The sequence below is a fragment of the Asparagus officinalis genome, chromosome 10 (genome assembly GCF_001876935.1).
Source record: "Asparagus officinalis chromosome 10, Aspof.V1, whole genome shotgun sequence".
Lineage (NCBI taxonomy): Eukaryota > Viridiplantae > Streptophyta > Magnoliopsida > Asparagales > Asparagaceae > Asparagus > Asparagus officinalis.
Genome location: NC_033803.1, coordinates 54,584,066 through 54,593,165, shown reverse-complemented (window position 1 = coordinate 54,593,165; position 9,100 = coordinate 54,584,066).

The window sequence follows — 9,100 nt, the reverse complement described above, 5'->3', positions numbered from 1 at the left end:
CCACGACCCACGGGTCAACCTGTAGGTTAATTCTTTCATTTCTAACTTCTAAACTATATTAATTTTGTATTCGTATATATTAAATTATATTTAAATTATTTTTTCCTATTTCACTATTTATTTAAAATAACAAAAAAAAAGATAAACATCGTACATAAAAAATATCACAAACGCAAGTATATACGTGATTCGAACTTCGAAGGAAGATTTACGTCTACGGAAAGTTAATGACTCTCCTTTTGTTTAAATTCAAATTACAAATACAAGATGAAAAAGAAAAAAATATGTTAATAATTAATGTTCAAGGAGCCGAATTCCTCCAATTTATATTCGTCAAATTCTTCAAGGAAATGTCTTGTTTGTTGTCATTGTGACCGTTCTTCTGCATTGAGCAAGGTCAATGGTGGGCCGGGCTAGGCCAGACTAGGTCAATAATGGGCTAGGCCTATTTCTCTGGTCCCGGATCCAGCCCGCCCCGTGATCCAAGTATATCACGGGTCGGGTGGAGCCCGGCCAACTACGGGCCGGGCCAAATCGTGACCCATGACGGCTGGGCCGGGTCAACCCGCGGGTCGACCCGACCCACGCTCAACCCTACTGAGACTACAACAGATCCAAATAGTAGAAGGCATGAAACAAAAAGTTATGAATGTCGATCAGAATTGACCTCAATATCTTAAGGGCCTGTTTGGTTGTCTTCCTAAAACTCAATGAAAAGAAAGAAGGTGAGGAAACCATCAAACAAGTTTTCCTTCAATTTTCTCAATTAAATTTATGAAATGAGTTTTCTAAAATGTTGTCACATCAACTGATAAGAAGTTGACACATCACCACTTTTCTTAATTTCAAAGTATGAACCAAACTGATACGAGTTGCCGTACGAGCACCCTTGATCGCGGAATTATCAAAGGTGGTTTGAGGAGAAAATAATAAGAATACAAGAATAACTCATATTTTGGGCGAAGGAAAATACCTTCTCTAGATTATGAGTATGCAATTTACAATCTCTCACAATCTCACTCTAGAATTGAAGAACAAGCTCTCCAAATCTCAATTACAAGTTAATCTCTCTTGATTTAACTCTCTGATTGTTTAGAAACCCTAAAACAATCCCTTATATAGGTATACAAACATGGATGGCAGTTTGGTAAATAACCAGACCCAAAACCAACAGGAATTCGTGTGAACAGAATCCCAAACGAACCAGGAAACCCTCGATGAGTCGACTCGTGACTGTGATGAGTCAACTCGACAGAAACTGGACAAATCTTTACAACCAGCGATGAGTCGACTCATGACAGTCATGAGTCAACTCAACCTGATGAGTCGACTCATAACAGTCATGAGTCGACTCACAGGCTGAAAACTGGGTACTTAGATTCTTCTGCTCGTCGTCTTGTTCCACGCTTCCTCCTGTGTTCCCTTATACTGTTTGACACCCCCTATTCTCATGCTAGTATGAGAATCATCTATCCTCAAGCTCCCATGAGGATCGCTAAGTTCCGAAGAGAAGATACACCCGTATCATGTGTCCCCTCTTTAAGAACTTGAAGTCTCGTTCAAGTTAGAACTTCAGCTGAGGAAACTCGCGAGCCCCTCCTTCCTTATTGAACCACTTAGCCTTGCTAGGAACTTGACCTTGACGTCCAATGAGAAACGACTCCTTCATTCCCCTTCTTGTCGTGGTCGTCTTTCGCTCCAAAATGCAGTCTTCCTTCAGCGGCTCCTCTCTATCAAACCATAAGTCATCAACATGCGGTAAGATCACCTTGTCATCACCTTCATCATCCAATAATGGAGGCTCAAATAACTTCAAGTACTCAGCATTGATCACTGAATACATGCCTAAGTAAGGCGGCAAATCCAGCCTAAAAGCGTTGTCACCAATCTGATCGAGAATCCAAAACGGACCATAACGAATAGGCTTCAACTTTTTGCCTTCTCCTTTTAGCCTCTCCTTACTCAATTTCAGCCACACCATATCGCCCACGCCAAAGTTACAAGGAACCCGATGTTGATCATGCTTCGCCTTGTATTTTGCTTGTGACTTCTTCAATTGTGCTTCAACCGTGGCATGAATCTTTGCAATCTTCTCCAGAAATCGTTGAGCCCGTTGTCTTTCATTCCCCTCCTTGCCGTCCATCGTAGCTTCACTTGAAAACACGAGATCAAATGGACTCGGTGGTAAGAATCCATAACAAGTCTCAAACGGTGACTTTCCCGAAGACCCATGAATTGCCCGATTAAAAGCAAACTGCAAATATGGTAAGCTCTCATCCCAAGTCTTGGGATGCCTGGAATTATACTCCCGCAACATATGCACCATAGTCCGGTTGACTACCTCCGTTTGCCCATCTGTTTGTGGATGAAAAGCCGTGCTCTTCTTTAATCTAGTGTCCATCAGACTCCACAAAGAATCCTAAAAATGCCCAAGAAACCTGCTGTCTCGATTCGAAATGATCGAACTCAGCAACCCAAAATGCTTCCACACATGCTTGAAGAACAATTGTGCTGCACCCGCTCCCGTCACGGTCTTCTTACAAGGAATCAAAATGGCTTCATTTTTTCAATAAATCACGGGCTTTTGTTGAGAGATGGGAGTTTGAGATTTATTCTTCATTAACCTGCAATTTAAAGATAAAAACAATTATTAGTGCTATATTTATTTATATAAAATAGATAATGAGGGTATAAAATTGTAATAAAATATGATTATCACATCATCAAGCATCCGTGGCCAAAACACATGTCGCCGTAGATTGAGGAGCGTCTTCTGAATTCCAAAATGCCCTTGCACACGCGAGGTATGTGCTTCCCGAATCCATTGCAACCGATCACCATCCTCCGGAATACATAGTGATGTTTCACGATACAACAAGCCATCTTCTCCAATTGCATACTCCCCCTTTTGACCAGCCTTCACCTGCTCAAACACACTACCGAAGTCTCTACTGGATGCGTACAGCTATACATACTCCAAAGGAACCAAGGGCTGAATGCGCGTCGCCACCAATAAAGCCCTTACCGGTGGACGAGATAACATATCGGCCAACTTGTTTGTCGCCCCCTTCTTGTACCTAATAATGATGTTGAAATCCATCAAATATGACATCCACTTCATGTGCTGTGCCTGCTGTAGCTTCGTCTGAGCATGTAAGAACTCCAACGGTTTGTGATCCGAGTGCACAACCACCTCCTTCCCCAACAAGTACACCCTCCAATGCTTAATCGCTTGATACAATGCATAGAACTCCTTGTCATAGGTCGGGTAGTTCGCAATAGCACCCGAAAACAACTCAGAATGATATTCCACCGGCTTCCCATCCTGAATCAACACTACGCCCATCGCATAACTAGATGCGTCGGTCTCCACCTCGAAAGTCCGCTGCAAATTCGGCAACGCCAACACTGGTGCCTCCGAGATCTTTCTCTTTAACAACTGAAAAGCCTCCTCATGCGTCCTTCCCCACTCGAACTGAACCTTAGCCTTTGTGAGGCCATGTAACGATGCCGCATAAGTCAAAAAATGTCGAATGAACTTGCGCAAATACTGGCAAGCCCCCATGAAGCTTCTCACTTCAGTCACTGTCTTCGGCGTCAGCCACTTCGTGATCACCGCCACCTTACCCGGATCTATCCTCCTCTGGCCCTTCCCCACAATAAAGCCGAGATACACCGGATCTATCCTCCTCTGGCCCTTCCCCACAATAAAGCCGAGATACACCAACTCGTCCTTCCCAAACTCGTACTTCCTCCCGTTGAGCTTCAGCTGTCCATCCTGCAACACTCTAAATACTTTCTCCACATGAACAAGATGCTCCTCCCAGGTCCTGCTGTACACCAAAATATCATCAAGGTACACAATCACAAAATCCTCTATGAAAGGTCGCAACAAATCATTCATGAGCCTCATAAAAGTCACCGGAGCATTGCATAACCCAAACGACATCACCAACCACTTGAACAGGCCCTATTTGGTCTTGAACGTCGTCTTCCAAGTGTCTTCCTCCTGAATCCTTACCTGATGATAGCCAGACTTCAGATCCAACTTCGTGAAGAACCTCGCTCCCTCTAACTGGTCCATAAGATCATCGATCCGTGGTAGTGGGTAACGATTCTTGATCGTTATCTTATTGAGCGTCCAGTAATCCACGCACATGCGCCAACCTCCATCCTTTTTGGGCACCAATAACACCGGCGACCCGCAATGTGAACAACTCGGCACTATCACTCCCGTCTCCAAGATCTTCTGAACTTGCCTCTTGATCTCTTTGGACTCCTGTATTGATGTGCGGTATAGGCCTATGTTTGGCAAGGAACTCTCGCCAGTCAACATAATCTCATGCTCTACACCTCGCCGTTGTGGTAGTCCCGTGATTTCCGAAAACAAGTCCGCATACTTGGCCTTCAAACTGTCAAGACCTCCCTCCTGAAGCTTGCTCAATGTGGACAAGCATATCCTACTCAGCTGTTCTTCATAAGGCCGAATGAACAATAACACGAACCTCCTGCCCGCATTCACCAACCTCTTAGCCTGAGTCACCATCACCAAACTCGTCTCCTGTGGAAGAGATGTCGAACGAAAAATAAATTGCGCACCATCCTTGGTGAACATACTTTTGGGCCCATCGATCATATACCGCGTGTCTATCCCACAAGTAAGGATTGCCCAAAATAACCTGGCAAACATCCAACGGAACCATGTCGCATGTGACCTCATCAATATACGACTTATGGAGTGCAAATCGGAACGTACACTGGTTCACCACACTCAATCCCGCTTCCTTCTGAATCCACCCTAATGGATAGGGCTTCGGATGCCTCACCGTCTTCAATCCCAGCTTTTGTACCAACGCTTCCGATATCAGGTTCTCCTGACTCCCTGTGTCTACAATGGCATCCACCAAGCTAGTCTTGACCTGTAACTTCAGAACAAAGAGCTGCTCCCTCGGGGAGTCGTCTTCTTTAGTGGTCTGTTTCCCCACCATAAGGTTGAGGCTATTGTTGGGCTCTGTCATCCTGGGAACCTCTTTCGGACCCTGTGCTATCACGTACGCCTTTTTCTCCTCCTTGTTCTTCAACTCTTTCGGCTTCAGATGAGGGTACTTATCCCAGCAACGATCAACCACGTGCCCTGTCTGTTTGCAGTGATTGCATGTCAATCCTGCCTTCCCCGAATCACCCTTCTTCTTCTCTTCCTTATGTTGGGAGCTACTAGACTTATTTCCCAATTGTTTGGAATCACCCTTCGTTTCGTTGCCCTTCTTCTGTTTGCCCTCAATGGCTATTGCCTTCACGCTCGCTTCTGCAATCGTCTCAACCGTGAACGGCTTCATCTCCTTACGGATGTAATCATTCAGTCCTGCCATGTACTTCATGAAGATGGAGTACTCGTCCGTTGCGATGTTTAGAACCATCGCCTGCTGCTAGAACTCCGTCGTGTACTCTTAAACGGTCTGATTGAACCTTTGGCGTAAGCCGTACCACTTGTACCAACGCTCCTCAAGGAACCCCACCGGATAGAACTGTTTCCTGAGTAGCTCCTTGAATTTGTTCCACGGCACTACCTTCTTCTCCTGTTTGCAATAGGATTTCCATCACGTCAACGCGTGTCCTGAAAGCTTCAATGTCGTGAACACGATCTTCTCTTTGGATGAATATCCGTAGAGGGTGAAGTACATCTCCATACGCTCAATCTAATCATCGAGCTTCTCCACATTGACACTCCCATCATAGGCAGGAATCTCCACTTTAAAATCTATCTTCAAATTTTGGTAATTATTTTTACCCCCTTAATGTCCAGCAGCCCTAACAACCTCGGTTCCCCCGTCCGAATCAGACTTCTCGCTCTCTTCATCGGACTCGACGATTTTCTTCTTACCCTTCGAAGAAGATTCCTCCCTTTTGTCCCCTTTGTTAATGAGACCCACGAGCTGACTGAGCGTCGAACCGATCGTCTCGATCTGCTTCTCCATGGCATCAAGTCTTGTTGAGTTATCTGTTTCAGACATATTATCCTTTCTTAAATCTTGGACTCCTTCCAAGGAAGTAAGAATCTCGCCAAGCTTCTTGTATTGCGATCGAGTCAGGACCATACACAGGATGCCCCCTTCGTAGGATATGATCGCTCTGATACCAACTTGATACGCGTTGCCGTGTGAGCACCTTTGATCGCAGAATTATCAAAGGTGGGTTTGAGGAGAGAATAATAAGAATACAAGAGTAACTCAGATTTTGGGCGAAGGAAAATACCTTCTCTAGATTATGAGTATGCAATTTACAATCTCTCACAATCTCACTCTAGAATTGAAGAACAAGCTCTCCAAATCTCAATTACAAGTTAATCTCCCTTGATTTAACTCTCTGATTGTTTAGAAACCCTAAAACAATCCCTTATATAGGTGTACAAACATGGATGGTAATTTGGTAAATAACCAGACCCAAAACCAACAGGAATTCGTGTGAACAGAATCCCAAACGAACCAGGAAACCCTCGATGAGTCGACTCATGACTGAGATGAGTCGACTCGACAGAAACTGGACAAAACTTAACAACCAGCGATGAGTCGACTCATGACAGTCATGAGTCGACTCAACCTGATGAGTCGACTCATGACTGTAATGAGTCGACTCACTGGCTGAAAACTGGATACTTCGATTCTTCTGTTCGTCGTCTCGTTCCACGCTTTCTCCTGTGTTCCCTTATACTGTTTGACACCTCTATTCTCATGCTAGCATGAGAATCATCTATCCTCAAGCTCCCATAAGGATCGCTAAGTTCCGAAGAGAAGATACACCCGTATAAAATATCTTCCAAGAAAAGGATAAAAATGAGGAATTTTCTTTGAAAGGCAAGAAGAAACTTATAGAGTCTGATGGAGAAGGCGAGGAATCTGATTCTGATAGGGAGGCCAAGATTATCAAAACTGTTCTGCATCAAGGGGGTAAGGGTTCTTACCAGAATTTGAAGATAGATTTCAAGGTAAAGATTCTTGTTTATGATGGGAGTGTCAACGTCGAGAGGCTTGATGATTGGATCAAGCGGAGGGAGACGTATTTTACCCTCTACGGATATTCATCAAAGGAGAAGCATGTATTCACAACTTTGAAGCTTTCTGGACATGCATTAACATGGTGGAAATCCTATTTCAAGTAGGAACGGAAGACGGTGTCGTAGAATAAATTCAAGGAGCTACTAAGAAAGCAATTATACCCAGTAGGGTTCCTTGAGGAGCGTTGGTATAAGTGATACGGATTGCATCAAAGGTTCAACCAGATCGTTCAAGAATATACGATGAAGTTCCAGCAGCAGGCGATGGTTCTCAACATTATGACAGAGTAATATTCCATCTTTATGAAGTATATGGCGGGTCTGAATGAATATATCTAAAAGGAGATGAAGTTATTCACAGTCAAGTCCATGACAGAAGCAAGTGTGAAGGCTATTGCTATTAAGGGTAGGCAAAGGAAGGACAATGAAACAAAGGGAGACCCTAAATAGACAGGAGGCAAGTCTAGTGGCTCTTAGTCTAAGGAAGAGAAGAAGAAGGGTGATTCTGAGAAGGCAGGATTGACATGCAATCACTACAAACAGACAAGACACGTAGCTGATCGTTGCTGGGAGAAGTATCCTCATCTGAAGCCAAAAGGATTGAAGAAAAAGAAGGAGAAGAAGGCATATGTAGTATCTCATGGTCCGAAGGAAGTTCCCGGGGTGACAGAACCCAATAGCAGTCTCAACCTTATGGCAGGAAAGCAGACCACGACTGAGGATGAAGACTCGAGGGAGCAGCTCTTTGTTTTGAAATTGCAGGTCAAGACCAGCTTGGTTGATGCCATAGTGGATCCAGGGAGCCAGAAGAATTTGATATATAAGGCCTGGTTCAGAAGATGAGATTGAAGACGGTTAAACATCCGAAACCCTATGCTTTAGGGTGGATTTAGAAGGAGGCGGGATTAAGTGTGGTCAACCAATGCACTTTCAGATTTGCACTCCATGAGTCTTATATTGACGAGGTCACATGCGACGTCGTTCCGTTAGATGTTTGCCAAGTAATACTGGGCGATCCTTATTTATATGAGAGGTTTGCTATCTACGATAAGCAAGCCCAGAAGTATACGTTCACCATAGATGGAGAGCAGTTCATCTTTCGTTCAGCATCTCTTCCGCAGGAGACGAGTTTGGTGACATTATCTCAGGCAAAGAGGCTAGTGAATGCAAACAAGAGGTTTGTATTGTTAGTCATTAGGCCTTATGAGGAGCAGCTAAGTAGGGTGTGCTAGACTACCTTGAGCAAGTTTTTGGAGAGAGATCTTGATAGGTTGAAGACCAAGTACGTGGACTTCTTTTCAGAGATCACGGGACTACCACTACGACGGGGTGTGAAGCATGAGATTATGTTGACCGACGAGGGTTCTTTGCCGAATATAGGTTTATACCGTACATCTTCAGAGGAGTCTGAGGAGATCAAGAGGTAGTTTCAGGGGATTTTGGGGACAGGAGTGATTATGCCGAGTTGTTCCCCTTGTGAGTCACCAGTGTTGTTGGTGCCGAAAAAGGATGGAGGCTGGCGCATTGTAGGCATCAAAATTTACCTATAGATCCCCGCACACGGCTCGAGACAGAGAGAAGACGATGAACATTGCTATCCGAGTCACAGGGAGCTTATTTGACAATGACAAACATATGAAGTGAGTCGACGGACCATACAAAGCAACGAAACTTCGGAATAACGGGAACAAGAGCTGATCGGGAGCCCCGTGTCTTTTACAAAAGGTGGAGCACCCCTTGTGTCCTATTTACTCCACATATGATTCAATCATGGGAGCTTGTAGATCTCCTTATTGACTTTCCAATGCATATTGAACCGCATAATTCCGAATCCGGATGACGAATTTACGGTGGAAATAAACTCGACGAACCAAAACCAAAAAAATCCAAACTTAGACACCCCGTGGTGTCTTGGCTTGGCCAAGACACTTATAAGTGTCTTGGCCAATTCCAAGACACCTTTCCAAGTGTCTCGTGCTTGGCCGAGGACACTTTAATAAGTGTCCGCCAAGCCGAGACAAACCAAAGCTCAAAACCCAAAAAATCCAG